Here is an 18,501-nt window from a genome sequence, read left to right as displayed (position 1 = left end):
ACAATAAAAAACATGAACCTGTTACGGGGTAGTATATAACAATTGCTTAAATTTTTAAGGAAAACAACCACAAGATTTTAAAGGCATTTCAAACTTCCTGCCTTGACTTACCCTCAACAGTTCTTTTGTTCCCTGCCTTCACTGGTATAATTCTGTTGTTGGAGTTTTGCCACTCAAAACTTTCTCCTGTACTACCAGTTAGGGGTGCTTTGGTAGAAAATTTTTTTTTAAAAAAACTGTTCTAAACCTACCTAAAATATCAGCTATCTGGCTCATAATATGGTCTGACATAGAACAGACAGAAAGACTGTCCTATGTCAGACCATATCATGAGCCAGAACATATAGGAACATATAACAGTCTTTCTATCTTTCTGGGGCTAGAATGATCACTCATGAAAGATTACTAAGAGGTGATATTTTGCAGACCTTATTCAAGGTTGATAAAATCCAAATTCTTGCCTTTTGGGTCCCTGAACAGCACCATGGTGGTTGGCAAGAATAAGCGTCTTATGAAAGGCGGCAAAAAGGAAGCCAAGAAGAAAGGGGTTGATCCATTTCTAAGAAAGATTGGTATCACGTGACAGCACCTGCTATGTTCAATATAAGGAATATTGGAAAGACATTAGGATTCAAGGAACAAGAATTGCACCTGATGACCTTAAGGGTCATGTGTTTGAAGTGGGTCTTGCTGATCTGCAGAATAATGAAGTTGCATTTAGAATAAACTAGCTGATTACTGAAGATGTTCAGGGCAAAAACTGCCTGACTAACTTACATGGCATGGATCTTACCCATGACAAAATGTGTTCCATGGTCAAAAAATGGTAGACCGTGACTGAAGCTCATGTCAATGTCAAGACTACCAATGGTTATTTGCTTGGTCAGTTCTGTATTGATTTTATAGAAAATGCAACAATCAGATACAGAAGACCTCTTATGCTCAGCACCAACAGGTCTGTCAAATTCAGGAGGAGATGATGGAAATCATAAACACAGAAGAGCAGACGAATGACTTCAAAAAACTGTTCAATAAATTGATTCCAGACAACATTGGAAAAGACATAGAAAATGCTTGCCAATCTATTTATCCTCTTCATGATGTATTCATTAGAAAAGTAAAAATGCTGAAGAAGCCCATGTTTGAATTGGGAAAACTAGTAGAGTTTCATGATGAAGTTAGTTGTTCTGGAAAAGCTACTGGGGACAAGACAGGTGCTAACGTTGAATGAGCTGATGGATATGAGCCACAAGTCCAAGAATCTGTTTAAAGTTTGATTTTAATAGTGGCAAAAAAAAAAGCCTATTTGTCTGCATCCAATTAAGTTGACCGAGCTCTTTTCCTCATGGGGGCTTGGTGTGCAATGGCTGCAAACAGCAGATTCCTTGGTAGTGTATGCCTGTTTCTTGTATAGGTTGCCTCTAAGGGACCTTGAAGACAGCCCTTTCCAGTGTATGTTCATGTCTCTGACCTTATGCTGTCCCAGTGTAGGCTGTAGACAGGTATGCAAGGTGCCTTTGGAAAGCTTCACAGCATCATAGCCTGGGTCCATATTGGCCAAGTCATCGGGTCCATCTGCACCAAGCAGAACATGGAGCATGTGATTGAGGCCCTACACAGTGCCAAGTTCAAGTTCCTGGCTGCCAGAAGATCCGCATCTCAAAGAAGTGGTGCTTTATCAAGTTCAATTTGAATGAAGTTGGAGACATGGTGGCTGAGAAGTAGCTCATCCCAGATGACTGTGGAGTCAAATACATCCCCAATTGTGGCCCTCTGGACAAATGACAAGCTCTGTACTCATAAAGGCTTCCACTATGTGGCCATCTCCTAATGCCAACCAATAAATCCCATCCATAAAAAAAAAAAAAGTTCTGTTTGTGGGGAAAAAAATCCAAATTCTTTAATGAGGTTTCTAAGTTCACAGATTCCTGGGTCAATGAATTTGACACCAAGATCCTTAGGCAATAAGAAAGCAATGTTTTCCTTGGTCACTCCTCTCCTACTTTTCTCTAGACACCCAAACCCCTAAGGTAACCATGAGCTTTTCATGGTGGCATCATTTCATGGAATTCTCAGGTCTCTAATCTAGTGCCTGACAGTAAATGAGTCCTCGATATTTGTTGGCATTGCATTCTGGGATACCCTCCCCAGATTCTCCATGTTCTAAAATGACCTCTCACTTTTTTATTGTTCTTTCTTTGTTTTCTGCCCTGCAACCTCACCATGAACAACAAAATTGAGCTGTCACTAACTAATATCCTCCCATAACAGAAAGCCAAGAAAATTGATTATCCATTTAAAGTAATTCTTACTAAAATATGAATGGCTGGAAAGTATATTAGCTTATATTTTGAAAGTAGAAAAGATATTCAAATTATTTCATTCAATACAGTAGGAATTACATCTGTTTTGTTCATTCTCAGATCTCTAATCCAATGCCTGACAGGAAATGAATGCTTGATATTTGTTGGTTGACTCGGAGAATATTTGGAGATGGTAGCTTTGAGTAAGAAAGGTATCTTAGTAGTCAAGTTTTTCCTTCACTGCCTATGTTTTTACTTATTTTGGCAAACACACAAATAAGGCCAGTAGTTTTGCAGTGTTGATTGTCTTCACTACTTATAGCTAAAGATTTCCCTCATCTATGTTGTTGCATAATTATAAATATATGTTAGGGTTTTGCTTTTTGGGGGAATGAATGTTTTGACTTAGAAATTTAGATGTTTTAACATTTTTCTTCTAGACCTGTTTGGACATACCCTAATAAAAGAATAAGCTCACGAGTGGATAATTCTAATGCAATTCTCTATAGCATTTAACACATGGCAAGTGATCAATAAACACTGACTGAAATGATATATATATATTTTTTTTGAGAGAGTCTCACTCTTTTGCCCAGGCTGGAGTGCAGTGGTGTGATCTTGGCTCACTGCAACCTCCGCCTCCCAGGTTCAAGTGATTCTCCTGCCTCAGTCTCCTGAGTAGATGGGATTACAGGCACCTGCCACCATGCTCAGATAATTTTTGTATTGTAAGTAGAGACTGGGTTTCACCATGTTGGCCAGGCTGGTCTAGAACTCCTGACCTCATGTAATCCTCCCGGCTTGGCCTCCCAAAGTGCTGAGATTACAGGCATGAGACACCACGTCCGGCTGAAATGAATTTGAAAGGCAATGTGGTAAGATCCAGAGCCTAAAATAAAACTCCAGGTTCTCAATCCAGACTCAGCCAATTGTGTGATCGAGTTCAAGTCATTTAACTACTTTGATGAGTGATTTTCTCCCATTATTTCCACATCCTTCTCCAAGCCCACTAACCTGTGAGGCTTAAGATCTTCAATTAAAGTTGTACTAAATTGTTTTCGAAGAAGATAAAAATGTCAACAATGGTACAAATTATACAGGTTATAACTCTGTTACACTTCCAGAAGGAGATTTAAGATGCAATACATAAAATATCAGCTACGTGGTTGCAATGAGCAATGATAGAATTTAATTTTGTTATATTTTCTGATGAGCTCATCCATGTTCTAGGTAAAAGCTAAACACAGAAAATAACATGACCTCATGCTTAAGGGGAAATGTGTAATAGTGCCCACTGGGGAAATGGAACAATCGAGACGTGGCTCTAACAGTGACCTTGCTTGCCAGGCCTTTCCTGCCCACGTTCTCCTTCCTTTGGTCGTCTTCTTCTTCTGGGGGTATACTTTCACTGGCAAGGAGTATAAAAAGCTATTACAAAAAGAAACCGGTAAAGTAATAAAATACTGACCCAGTGGGCAAGGGAATGAATTCTGTAACTACAGAATGGTGTGTGGGAAAATATGTACAGACAGGAGATGAATAAAAAGAGGCACTGTGCCTGTTATGAACTTGAACAGGAATTTTTTAAAACCCTATCATCTCACTTTTTCCCTGCCTTATTTTTCTGGATATATTTGACAGCTCAGAATTCCTCAGTGACTCTTTTTAAAAATTTCACATATTTTTGGTTCATCTTTTTTCGCTCCCTTTCGCAGTTTTTAAGCTCTCATCCTAACTTAAAAAAAAAAAAAGGAAAGAAAAGAAAAAAAAAGAATCACAGGGCTGGAGCTGGCATGTAACTCTTTATGTCAGAGGAGCCTCAACTTCTCTGCATTTGTGTCTCTTTATCTGTATAGTGGGCATAATAATGCCTGTCTCAACTATGAAACAAGAACATGTGACTAGCAAGTGGGAGGACATGTGCAAAAATTAACCTCTTCAGTGGCATCGTCACTATCTCTCCTCTCAACTCTCTCCTCAACTAGGTATAAGACTAGTTGCATGCCTCCAGGACCCATGTCTTTACATACTTTTCTATGGCCGCATCCTCTTACTTGCCCACCCTGTAAATATTACTTTGTCTGCGCTGCCATCCCATTTTATTTTTTCTATTTCTCTCCTGTTTTTAGTTCAAATGAATTAATAGCTTATCAGTATGTACAGTCTATTTATCAATAATTTTTTAAAGCCACATATAATTCCATTCCTGTGTGAAATTAAAATGGCTATTCTAATTCTTTCTTAAATTGGAACCATGTGAAATTTTCTTTAAAACCTATTAATCATATTTACATCATTTTTTTTAAATTAAGCTTTCTTATTAATCATATTTACAAATAGGAAAGCTTGATTTTAATATTCTTATATATTCACTATAGTTACTGATTTCCTCTTTGCTCTAACTGCCGTCTTTTGAAATTGCCCCTAAAAAAACACCTTTAGTGTTTATAGACATAGAGTAGGATAAGTAGAACTAGTTCCCCAAACTCCTAAAAATTTCTGTAGGAAACATATTTCCTTCACACTGTCCACACCAACTCAGTACTATGAAAACATTTTTTTTCCTTTCATCTCTACAATGTGAAGAAAAAATAAAAAATAAAAGTTTGGTTCCCACATTACTTCAAGAATATAATATTTTGTTAGATAAGGATCCCAAAATACTTCCTACAGCATAGCCCCTACTGTTCCTTGTTTAGTCCAGACTATTGTTTTAAAGACAGCAAATTAAACAAAGCTATTGGTGACACTGGACTGGAGTTCTCTGATGCAAAATTATAGATCTCAGGAGATATTTCAAATATGTCTTACCTAGTTGCTATTTATCATCAAACATACCCAAATGTTTGTAGTGTGTGAATATTTTAAAACAAACCTAGCATAGTGTCTGAGTACAGAGTTAAGTCAATAGTTTGCAAACATCCCTTTGTTTCTTTATATGCATTTAGCTACTGCTATACCTTTTTCAATGAATGAAGCAGACCTGAGCACACACAATAAAAGAAAGCAAAAATTACCAGGTTTGGACTTCACTTCCCAGCTGGAAAGATTCTGTTGAGGCTGCCAGCAGGGGATCTTGCGTATTAATACCCTACCTGGAAGAGCTGACATGTTGGAAATGAGATTAACACCTTCCTGTTTTTACATTAACTAAGGCTAAAGTGTCATTTGCCTTATCAGGAGAAAAAATTTAATACTGAAATGATGGGGTTGCAAACAAGGTATGGTTTTAAGAAAATGTTAAAATATGAGGTAGGGTTTTTGTGGTGGTGGTGGTGATCCTTTCAAGATAAATACCTGTACAAATAAAAGCCAAAACTATCAGGACAGCTCAAAAGCTGAACATAAACACATGTAGCACAACAACCCCTTTTCAGGCCAATGCTAATTGACACAGTAAATAACTTGTCAGACTGCTTAAAAAATAAAAATAAATGAATACACTATGTCAAAGAGTACTGATGCTTAGGTATTTGTTGCCAATTCCAGACTAGCCTAGAAACAGAAGAGCTAATATAAATGATTTATTCATTCAGATATAAGATAGCACTTTTTAATTCTCTCACTTCACAATTCATCTAGTTACATATTTACTAAAGATGAGCATTTAGATGAAAAAAATATTAAAAATTCTAATGTGAGGAAGCCTCAAAATCATTGTCATGTATAAGTGGGAATGAGGTGGGAGAAGTGGGCCAGGAGTGGCTTGACATCTCCCTCATCCAGACATGCTCAAAACAGGTAGTGGTGGCCTTTTCTCAGGCTCAGAAGGCTGAGATATCATCCATACATATATCATCTTCAGTGGACAGAGTCACTCTGTTGTGCCAGGCCCTGTTGTAGGAGTGATAGAGAAACCAGTAAGGACAGATAAGTTCTTTGTGCTCCAGGCCTCCTGGTCTGGGTGCAGACAGACATCAACAGTGGCTAGAATACAAGTGGGTGAGAGAGGAAAGACATCAACATCCTCACTAGGAGCCCTGCGGAAGGGAGAATAACTCTTCTGGGAGGATCTGGGAAAATTTCCTAGAGGAGATGTGGTGTAAGTTGGATCCCACAGAACGGGTAGGGTTTTAACAGGTGGGAAGGAAAAATGGTGGAGAGGACTTTCTAGGGAGAATGGACCAATTCATCATATTTTGACACCACAATCACATAGAGAATTATGGTGAAATAGACACCCAAAATGTATCAGTGAAAAATATGTTGTTATGGAGATTATATTCAGTAATCCACTTTTTTTCTTTTTCTTTTCCTTTTTTTTTTTTTTTTTTTTTTGAGATGGTGTCTCGCTCTGTCGCCCAGGCTGGAGAGCAGTGGCGTGATCTCCGCTCACTGCAACCTCTGCCTCCTGGATTCAAGCCATTCTCCTGCCTCAGCCTCCCGAGTAGCTGGGACTACAGGCGCTCACCACCATGCCCAGCTAATTTTTGTATTTTTAGTAGAGACGGGGCTTCACCATGTTGGCCAGCATGGTCTCGATCTCTTGACCTCATGATCCAACCGCCTCAGCCTCCCAAAGTGCTGGGATTACAGGCTTGAGCAGCTGCTCCCAGCGAGTAATCTACTTTAAAAAAAAAACTATACATATATACTGAATATACAAGTGATGAGAAAGAGGAATAAAATCGGCCTTTATTCTGCTTGCTAAATGTCTACTATTCGAGTTTTAAGAATAACACACACTGGCAGCTATTGTTTCTATTCATTTCAGAGCTTCTAATTGCTGCTATGGGGTCTCAATGAGAAAGAAGGCAAGTTGGGAGGAGGCAATGAAAATGCATGAGATTTTCAGGAATGCCAACAATGTGAAGTTGGAATCCTACTCTGACTACTTTCATTCATTCTTCCAAAGGTGACAGTGGTCCGTTGTGTTCAAAAGGAGCTGGAAGAGGAAAAGCAGTTTTAAGGTAGCACAAGGGAAGGCAACTTGATGCCTCCCTAAGGAGAAACCACATGGGCTGTGCTGGTGGAGAGGATAATAATAGCAATAATAAAAATAAAAAAGAATGTAGAGGTGGGGTGGCAAGTGTGGGGAAGGAGTCCTGATAACTTGGAATGAGGTGGGAGGAAGAGGTGGAGGTAACCTTTGCAGGTATTTAAGGAGCATTTGTAAGGGATGCAAAAATAAGGACAACTGAAGCTGTGAGGCGGGATACAGGAACACATCCAGTGAGCTCCCAGGAATAATGGAGAGCACACATTGCATCATCAGGATCACTGAGACCCGAATCCTCTGGGGAAGTCATGTCTTTTTTGTACTAGATGTTTTGAAGCTTGAGCTGGGGCGGGGGGTGAGGCGGGGAGAGTGAAAGAGGAGGGGAAAATCACTGGGAAAAATTAAGCAGTCTGAAAGGAGGGTAAGATTATGAAGATAAATGTTTACATCTCTGCTGCATTGTATCTCTTGAAATGAAACTGTTTTTGAATAGTGCTGCATCTGTACTGTAAGAATGTGGGCATTGTGAACAAATTGACTGCCTCAGATGATTTGACACATTTTGATTTCTGCTTAGGAAAATATCTGTTAATCCTATTAGATAGAGAAGGAGAGGGTCCTGAGCAGGAATGCAAAAGATCAAATCCTTCCCCGTCTTGTGCACACTCTCCCAATGCCAAGGTATTAAAGTCTCAGCTATTTCCAAAGACCCGGTGCCTCATCCCTGACCTGCTTGGCATTACATCAAAATCCCTTCTTCTCCACCTTCCCATCCTTGCCTGGCACTAGCTAAAATCATGACAAAAGTGGTTGGCTGCCCTCTTTCTCTGGCAAGCTAAAGCAGAAAAGAGATCTTATTTTATGCGTTCCTCTTCATGTAATTTTGCTTCCTTTCTTCCATCCTTCTTCCTATTCTTTTCTTCCTTCTGCCTCTCCCCCCCCACCCGCCTTTTTTTTTTTTTGTCTTCTTTATGTGGTTTGCTGTTTGCTAATATCCAACTCCAGACCATTCTTTGTGTTTGGCAAAGGAAGCAGTTTTATTGTTTGGTAACTCCAGGGGGGATATAGTGTCTATGATGTTGTCTAGGCCAAACCTCCCCCAGGAAGGTTAACTACCTCTACCCTACTCTCAAAAGGGAAAGGATGGCAACCACACACTTGAGCACCAGCCATTCTCTTTCGTGAGAAAGTGGATCTGTTCCTGCCCAGAAGTACTTTTTCTTTCCACAATGGTGTAACTCAATGTTGCAATGCAATTAATTTACTGAGATCAGGACCAGTTATCTGGAATTTGAATCTATAGAGTGCACATTAGGAATAAGGGCAACAGAAGACAATTTTTTTTCCTAACGACTTTCTGAGAAAAGGTTCTTCTTGGAGCAACACCCAAGTCTGATCAAAGGCTCTGTTCGTCTGTCTCAAGAGCCAACGCTGAAGCCCAGCATGGAGCTAAAAATATGCACTCACAGTCCTAGAAAATTGTATTCATTAAACTCTACCTACAGGTCCTCACCCAGAATCTGCTCTATGCCAAAGCAGCGTGCTGCTGTTAATCCTCCTTTATAGATTAGGCAGTAAAATAAAGAGGGTGGGGCTGAAATGCAGGGGAAGTCTGCACACGTGTTTGGAAAAGAAGAAAAGGAAAAGCACAGGGAATTCTTGTTCTCTCCTTCATGTTCCGAGTTGCCAGGGTTGTCCAGACACCACCGAGAGACACAGGGCTTTTTAGCGTTCACTGTATTTTCACTTCCACCGGGTAAGTGCTACATGTAAAATGGAAATTTAGAGACAAGATCAAATAAATGCCTTTCAAACTGTGGCACACTGTTATTTTTGGATCCCCTCCTTCTTTGTGTGTTAAGAAGGAAATAATAATAATCATAGCTGACATTATTTAGCACTTACTATGTGCCAAGCACTGTGGTAAGTTGTTATTTACATATTCTCATTTCATTCTTTAAGATCTCTGAGCTAGGTGCTTGTGTTGCTACCATTTTGCAGATGATGACATTACAGTTTAGAAAGGCAAAGTAACTTGAGCAAGTAAGTGGCAAAGCTGGGATTTGAACCCCAAGCTTCCAAAGCCTTACTCTTAACGTCTATGCCACAAATATGCCATCTCTAAATACTTCCCTTAAAAGTACGTTTTTTGGTTTTCATTTATGATTTTGGTGACTGCTCCTTAATAACAGTTCCACTATTATCTTAATGTTTACCACTTTCTGCAATCAAGTAATAGGGTTCCTTGGAAGCCGGAAGTGTGTTCTTCCTCACCTTTGTATCCCCTGCAGCTCTTAAAGCAAAGTATCTTGCACAGAATAGGAGCTAAATAATTATTTGTTGAAATGCACTTTACATTATCTCTGTATCTAAATAAAACCCATCTAAACAAGTCCACTTCCCAAACATTGGAGTTTTCCTCCTCCTTGTAGCCATCCCTTTCTCCTTGTTTTGTTTTCGAAAGGTTGATTTTGAACTGGAGGGACATTGCAGTTGTCTTCTCACTTAGCGGGATTTGAAAGTGAGAGTCTGTGTAGTGTTTTAGCCTGCCCTCAGCAATCAGGCCTCACACTCGCGAGGCTCTGATTGTAGGAGTTGCCTTATTTGCATTGATGAGGATGAGCCAGCTGCTAGAGCATACAGAACTGCACCTGACACAATCACCGAGTTCAGGATTAGCACGGGGAATCAGGAATCCACTGCGCTGGCTGCGTGGCAATCTCAGCCCTACATTAGAGTCACTCATGCAAAATGACCCAAATTTGCAATGAGCACAATTAGCAATCCAAAGATGCATGTTAATTTGGGGGCCTGATATTTTCTTACATTTCCCTAAATTAAAAATAATAAATACACTCTTTCCTAGACAAGTCTGGGCATGAAAACAATTCAGGGGATTATGAGTTTGTAAAAAATGTGCAAACCCCAGAAAATGTGGATTTCTTTGGGTAACTAGCCTCTGCCCACACACCCCCCCCCAAAGTATTAAGTCTGGCATCAAGTAGGGTAAGAGCTTTGTGGTATCATGCCCCTTTTTCAATCAGTAGAAAACAACTATTTACAAGGATAAAAATAATTATAGCTATAATAGGCAGAAAAGAAAAATTTAAGCATTAAAGAAAGGATTTGATATTTTAGATTATATACTAATATTTCTGAGACTATGTTTGGGTCACACATAACCACAGATATACTCAACTGTTTCAGAATTTACTAAAAGTACAAGAGATTGTGTTGAATTTTTATTAAACAGAGTTTATAAATCAAATTGAACATTCTCCAACTCTGGGCTGTGTTTCCATATGTTTGCAGTCTATAGGTATTGAAATGCTCACCTATACTTTAGGAAAAAACAAACCACAACATTTTGCAAAGATTGAATAAATGATCATTGGAAGCAAAAGCATGCAGTTCAAAAGCTAAACCTCCCATTGGAGAACAGAAAATTTAATGAGCTTTTAATGGAATGCAATGCTCAGAGTAGTAAATTATTTGTTAGTTGACGATGCAATCAGCATGCTGATTAAGGTTGCTTGGTTTTTTACTAAACATTAACTGAATGAAAACGGGTAGTCCTTGTTCTGCTTGGGGGGCTTTAAGGAAGCAAATGGACTTTCAGAACAGAGATTGTCAATAAAGGTGAGTGCACTCCAGGTGTCATTTGAATATGATGATAAAATACTAGTGATAAATATTTAAAAGCATTTTAAATCCACAATGTTCGCCTAGGGTATTATGGACTCTGTTTAAAGAAACAGTGGGCCTTAGCAGGCCTAACAACAATCCCTCTATCTCTCTCTAGAAACAAATATCTAGATCTGCTTTCTTTTATTGCAAAAGAAAAAAGAGGGGTGGGTATGCTTTGAAAATATGAACCAGCATGGTTGCAGAGACCAGGAACGTTTGGGAGTTTGGAATGCAAACCTAAAAAGAGACAAAAAGGACAAAAATCAAAACAAAGAAAAAATATTCTGACAGCAAATAAAAGAAACATCTGTTTCTCTGGATAGATTAAGATAAAAATTTAATTAAGCAGTTTCAATATTCCAATGTTTAAAAATAATTGCTATTAGAATATATATATTTAAATTTATAAATGATGGCATTCTGAGGGCAAGAAGTATTGTGATATGGAGTTATATTCTGTCTAATTTAGAGGGTCTGAAAAGGAACAAAGAAAAAGAACAAAACTTGGAAATACCTTATATAATGCTTATTTTTGTTGTTAGATTGTTAATACAGAATTTATTTTAAAAATCATTTACTATATATTAATCGATATGTACATTAGTCATAAATTATTGATTTTGAGAGAGATTTTGTTACTGTTTAAATTGCCAGATTTATTTCTCTCCCAAAAGAGGGGTTTTTTGTTTGTTTTTCTCCCTACCAATTGAAGAATTGTGGGTTTGTAGGTTAATTTTCTTTGAACAGCTACAAAGTTCTTTTTCTATAAATCCCAATTAGTTTCATCATCGGTGATTCTCTGGCAATGATCAGGTACCCTTAAAATCCGATAAATAACTACCTCTCACTTTTAACTATTCCTGTTTATGACCCAAGAGGTTAAAAGCCTTTGACTGGCATTTGACTTCTGACCTCATATAAATGTTATCTTATCAGTTCCTGCTTGTTAACTTGTATTGAGTGCTTGTCCCTGATGGCTTTTAGATAAAGGGTTGTGGGGTTTTTCCTTTTTTTTTCTTTTTAATATATTTCCTATAGGAACTAAACCATTTGCTTTGTTCTTTGCCTAGTGCAGTCAAATCTGCTCAGTAACCTGCTATAAATCTATTAGAAGGAGCCAAATGTGCTTTTATTTATTTCCTACATTATTTTTAGTTTAGCTTTATGGGTGGAATTTTATGATAAAATATATTTATTATAATTAATAGTATTAATTACTAGTGATCTTAATCTTTTAACATGTTTGTCAGGAAGATAGTTAGCTTCGTATTTTCTCTTTTTAAAAAAGATATTAAAAATTAAAAAAAATTTAGCTTTGCATTTTGCACCAGCATGAGATGAGTTAGAGAGATAATTTATGGAAATCTTGTCTCCCCAGACTTGGAAGTCTGGCTAATGAGAGAGTCATCAGTAAGATATATCTTTTTTAAAACATCGAATCCAGACCATGAACAGTGCATTTTCTAACCTTTGGGGAGAAAGGTGGTGGCCTGGCGCCTTCCTTTGCCCTTCTGTTCTAAGAATTAAGAAGGATTTTGGCCTTTTATTCCATTTGCAGCTGTGTGTGTTGTTCACACATTCAAGTGTGTATGTGTGTGAGTCTAGTCACTATGTACAAACCTAAATACATTTGAATGTTTGCATTTTAATCTCTTTCCATACCTCGATGGCATCATGAGGGTATTCTAGGCAGATGTGGGTGCCTCAGAGGCTGCCTCATTTGCAAATGACCTACAATGTGATTTCTACACAAAATATTACATTAATTTTCATGTGGAAAACAGGCAGTAAGGAGGGGGAAGAAGGAAGAGGCAGCCATCTTGGAGTCGTTTTGCCTTTTAGCCTCTTTCTTTCGCCTCCTAAGGCTCGACAGTCAGAATATTATCTTTATTTTTAATTAGCCCTCAACATAAAGCAAGAGGCATATACAAGAGACCTTTGTATTCATGTTTAGAGTAGAAGAAAAGTTGTAACCTCTTTGGACTTTAAATAATAACTGCTACTATAACAAAGCTACACCTATTATTCTCTAACCTTCTAAATAAATATACATATAAATGAAGCATATGCCACAGCTTGTAAGAGACCTGTATAAAACTTATTAAGGGAAACAAATGTCTATTTGGCCCATTCATTTACCACTATCTAAAGAATTAATATGTCAGTAAAGTTATCTGCCCTTCCTCCTCCCCATTCTTTCTTTTCTCCCCAAACACACACTCACATGCACGCACATAAACACGCGCATTCAGACACCCCCACTATGGAGAAATGGCAACCCTGGAAACTTTTTTAAAAATGGGAATTCCCTTTCTCTTAGATCATAGTTATTTAAGAAAGAGAGAGAGAGAGAAACAAAAACAGCTTTTACGTTTTATTTTATTTAAATTTTCTGTGTGTGGAGAGCTGCTATGGCTCCATAATGTCCCAACCCTGCTTTCATCATGCTCATATTCTGGTGACACACAGGTTTAATGCAATTTGTCCTAACTTTTCATTTCGACCATTGCTTTTCTCAAAGTGGTCAGAGTTTAAAGACTGCAAAAGCAGAGGGAAAAGAAATACCACGGCAGGGGGAAAAAACAAACCAACCCCCAAACTGGTGCTGGTATTCAGTGCATTGACACATTCTCAAATGTTTTCTCTGTAGTTATAACACAAAAGCGCTTTCTTCCCTGTTTTGATGTGTTAAAGACGGAAAGAGAGAGGACACTTCGAAGTGGTAAAATAAGTATTTGGAAAGCACAGGGAATGTATTTCTCTTTTGAATGTCCAGAATGTGTCAATAACGTGTAGATACTCTACAATTTAATATTAATTAAATTTTTAAAAATGGAAAAGAGATGAAAAGTTAAATTTAGGCACATTGTCTCTCATGTGCCAAACTTTTAGCTATCAATGTTGCCTTCTGTTTTGTGTAATTAGAAGTGCATCCAAAGCCAGTCACTTTACTGTCTATAAAACAAGGATAACAAGGATGCTAAGTCCCCCTGAGAAGGGTGTGAGTGGATCAATAATACATTATTGTCTAATTTTGACATTTGGCAGAAGAAACTTTTACTCCTGTAATGTCAGTAATCTGAACTAATTTTCCTAGGCAATATTATTTGCAGATTGTCTTACTGAGTGAAACAAATAAGAATTTGAAAGACAAAGATGACCTGGTTCGTAAACACTGGCTCCTATCTAAGGACCAAATTCTCTGAGTTGAATCCCAGAGTCCTTTACAATTGTACTGGTACCCTGGCTTTTTAAAAAAATTTTAAAATGTTAAGCTAGATGATTTCAAAACTGATGAAAGTTATGCCACCATTCTTATTTATATCTAATTCACGTTTTAATAGTCATAAGTTTTAGTATACCTAGAGTACAAAGAAGTGTTTACTTAAACCAGTTTCTATACCAGTAGAAACTAACTGCCCCAGAATATTTTTGATGTAATTATTTTAAATCATTGTAATTAGAAGAACAATAAGATGACGAGAAATCAAGGCCCTCGGGTTTTCTGTATGGCTGTATCATCTAGCTTCATAAAGTTACTTAACGATGTATTTTAAAATATTGTTTATATGAATGTAAACTTACCCTAATTATATACTAAGAAATGTAGTCCATTTGATTTCTTCCCATTCCTGGCCTCAAAAATCAAACCTGCTCTGTTTGGAAAAAGCTGAGGCTTCTGTGATATCATGGACCTTTTTATATTTCAGCAAGAAAGTGGAGGTCATGGAGTCATAAATATCAAAATTTTCAGGACCCAAGTTATTGCTGTAAGGTTTTATCCTTTCCTTTGTGAAGGCTGATGCAGATGGATTTCTAATTTCCTTTGGTTTCTGTCTTCTTGTCTGTGTGTTTTCTTTATTTGTATAAATTGCATTGTCCTTTCTATAAGAATGTTTGAGCACACTCTCCCTGATAGATTCTCATTCTCACTCCCCTCAGCTTGTTTGAGGTTTAGAATGGGGGTGCTTTTCCTTATTTTAAAAGCTTTGCAATTTAGACTCCGAGAGCCAGGACTGGTTTTCTATCCATCGGGACCTGCTCAAAGGTCACACTCAAGATCATAAGCCATGTTCACATCCTTCTTATGGGAAAATGATAAAATAATATCCACAGGCATCTGATACTAGGGGCATGGCCTGGACACACACCTTGCCCTCTTCCCCTTGGCCTTGTCTGCCTTGAAGAATGAATATATCCATCCCCAAAGTTGATGCTTCGAAGTGACCAGTCAGATGCTAGCAGGTCAGCTGGCTATCCTCTTGGATAGAGGGTCCATAAATTAAAGAAATGTTGGTGTGGTTGAAAGAGGAAGGTAGTCCAGCCCAAGGGAAGTCACGTAAATCTCTCCTGGAGCTTTGTTCCCAGTAGGGAGTTGGGGTGAGAGTTGGGGTAGCTCGGGGCTGTGGGCTGTTATTAATGCCCTGGCCCTCCTGCAGTGGGTGCTAACTTGTTGTGCATGAGAGCTGCCACCATCCTTCCCAAACATCGGGCGCTTGGAAAAGTCAAGCACAGTTGAGCCCTGATTTTCATTTAATAGTCAAAACCAAGATGCATTTGGGCTATGATGATAGGACAGCTCCCTTGAAAAGATTATTTGAACTACAAAGGCATTCATTTAGGGCTAGCAATGTTGCAAAAGGGCCCGCTAGAAATTAGCAGCCTGTCCTGGTATTTGGAGAGCAAGAGTGACAACTTATTGGAAGTTCTCAAGGAATCATTTATATTTCACACTCCACTAGGCAGCTGATTTGAGATTGTCTGTTAGCATAACAAAGGCTCTGAGCCTGTGAACTTCAGAAACCTTTCGACCTCTTAGCTGCTGGCATGAATAGCCCCCAGTCCTGCCTATAGAGATCTCCCAAAGCTCCCCTGTTCGTGGCTAAATTGTTAATCAGGGTAATTTAATATAGTTTTCAATATGCCTCATCTCTTATTGGGAAAGGTATTCACAGCTTCCCTACCCCTGAAAAAAAAAGTTCTTTTATTCAAGTGTGAGAGGGGCAGCTGCAGACAGACCCCCATCCCTTGCTTCTCCCCCCACTCCTTCACAGCAGCAATGTTCTGAGCAACAACCATAGAGAAGGGCCAGAAAGAGAAACTCAGAACGACGATCCGATCCCCTGGCATGCACTCCACCCTGAACCTGAAACTTCAGCCTATTTATGCTGGGAACCGCCAAACAAAAACCCAAGGCTCGGCCATAACTGAAACCTCAGAGTCACACACACACACACACACACACACACACACACACACACACACACACGCCACACCTCCTTCTCCAACCTCCCTTCACCAACACCCTTCCCCTCCCCCCTCATCTCCCAACTAAGCTTCTCTTGTGGTTCTGGACAAAACGCGCCAGACCCCAAGGCCTGCTAATTTTCATTTCTCTCACTCTGTCCAGAGAGCCCACACCGTCCTGCACGCTCCTTCACACAGTCACACTCGGCCTGGCCCCTGCATCCACTCCCGGTGTCATATACACTTGCTCTCGTCTGCTCCCTCTCACACTATCAATTCACATGCACATTAGTTAGCTGAAAAGAGCCGGAGCACAAATATATTCATTTTAATCCAGTTAAGACCTAAGAGGTCTCACAGGATATTATTCAATAGTTTGAAAACTAAGTATAAAACTCAGATTTTGCTACGCTGTTTCATCTCACAGAGGCCTACAGTATGCCTTTCTTTCACTTTATACCATGCATGTATTCTAAAAAAGTAAAATAAAACCGAATTAAAAAAAAAACAATCACAAGCAAAATACCCAGCTTCAGGCAGGCACTATGCTCAAATATTATTATCTTTTTAATGACTGTTTCTAGTACTCATGTGCACATCAGAATAGCAATTTTATACAAAGAAGGAAAAAGTACGAAGTCACTAATTACATTTTTAAAAATTAAAAATAAAAGGATACAATCTCTTAAACTTATTTTCTCTTTCTTTTCCACGTGAGCGTTTTAAGGCATCTCTAAAGCATATCTGAGTGTTTCTGGGTTCCTTTGGTGGTGGTTTTCTGTGTAATTGGTGCTCTGTCTTTGTGCGAGTTTAGGTTCTGTGTGTTGCTTCTTTCTGGAACAGCCATTTCTCGCTTGTGCCCCGTTTTGGTTAATGTGTTTGTCTCTCAGCCTCCTGAAGTTGGATAAAGGCAGGATGTAGTGCCTGAAGTATTTTCTTTGATTTTTCTCTAGTTAGAGTAGTCCCTGATGGGGGTTGGGAGATTTCTTCACTCACTTGGGTTCCTAATCTAGAATCTCAAAACTGCTGGGAGGTGGGAGACCAATTTCTATTTACAGCATCAAGGAAAGGATTATTAAACCTCCAAAATCAGAAGTACAAACATAGATTTACACTTAATAAAACAAGACAAAACAAACAGCCTAGCTTCTTTCCCAAAATAATCTTTTTTGGAATTAAAAAAAAAATTAAGAAATAGGTTTACTGCCCAATTTTAACATCTAAACAATGCCCAGAGGTGACATGTTAAAATAGAAAATAAAATAAATGTATCTGGTGGTTATATTATATGGTAATCCTAAAGACTGCATTTTCCTTTAAAAAAAAAAAAAAAGGAATCTGACAGTTTTAATTTCAACGTTGAGGAAGTTTTTAGATTATAAATGTTTTTGCCAATAATCTGTGTTTTATTCATGTTAATAATGTGCTTTTTGGTTTATTGTATTTTGTAAGTAGTGATTTTCATTTTCCCAGTGTTTTAAACCAAAATATTTTTAAAATATTAATTGATAGTTATCGTAAATTGATGGGTAAATATGGCTGGTTTCTTTTTTAAAAAGCCAAAAATATGAAGTTGTTCATATATAAATATCACAAATTCAACTTTCGGAAAATGTTTAGAGTAAAAAAATTATGACCTTAAGCCCAAGAAAGAAAAAATACACAATTTGCATTTTTTTCAATGCTTTTGCTTAACATTTTTTTCATTAGGTTTTTTCCTCATTAGAACTTATGATCCATGTCGATCATTACACTTTCACATCTCTGATTTCTGTTAAATTTTCTGACAGAGGCTAATAAATATAAAAGAGTAAAAAGGCCTATTTGCTTTCATCTAAGGTGCTCAGTATTTTCAGGTTGTTTGTATCTGCATTGAAATCTATTCCATGTTCTTAATTTAAATTATTAAAATTTGACCGAAATTAATTCTATTTGGATCTAAGATGTAACCGAGGTTTTTTTTTTTTTTTTCAGGGAATTAAGCAATGTGATTTTGCTAAATTATAACGTTTTCTTTGGCTTGAGCCATCTAACACCCTCTCCAACATGGCACAGTTTGGGCTTCATATTTGTGGAACAAGAAGGGTTGGGGGGAGAAGGATGTATATTTGGAATGGTGTTTGACAGGGAGAATGAACGCAGACACCAGAACAATTATATTACAATCCCGTTGGGAATGCCAGCACCAAATTTAGCCAGACTGATGGGGTACTGTCTAGACGGTCCCTTTTGTGTATCAGCTGTTTTTTCCCTGCTTTATTGCACTGCCTGAATGTGTGAGTTGAACATGCATATGGATCCCAAGCATAACCATTCCTGCAACCA

General features: G+C 38.2%; 1 non-coding gene and 1 pseudogene across 1 annotated transcript; both read left to right on the top strand.

Annotated features, from left to right (window-relative positions):
* Window positions 1-411: 411 nt before the first annotated feature.
* Window positions 412-18,501, top strand: part of LOC116471020 (small ribosomal subunit protein eS1-like) — a 55,834-nt pseudogene continuing 37,744 nt past the window's right edge.
* Window positions 1,311-1,443, top strand: LOC116472070 (small nucleolar RNA SNORA70). Its single transcript, XR_004248981.1, has one exon. It is a non-coding gene; the product is annotated as a small nucleolar RNA SNORA70 (small nucleolar RNA).

This window comes from Hylobates moloch, unplaced genomic scaffold (assembly GCF_009828535.3).
Source record: "Hylobates moloch isolate HMO894 unplaced genomic scaffold, HMol_V3 SCAFFOLD_6, whole genome shotgun sequence".
Lineage (NCBI taxonomy): Eukaryota > Metazoa > Chordata > Mammalia > Primates > Hylobatidae > Hylobates > Hylobates moloch.
The sequence above is the reverse complement of the archived record's forward strand: the minus strand, read 5'-3'. Positions and strand labels throughout refer to the sequence as shown.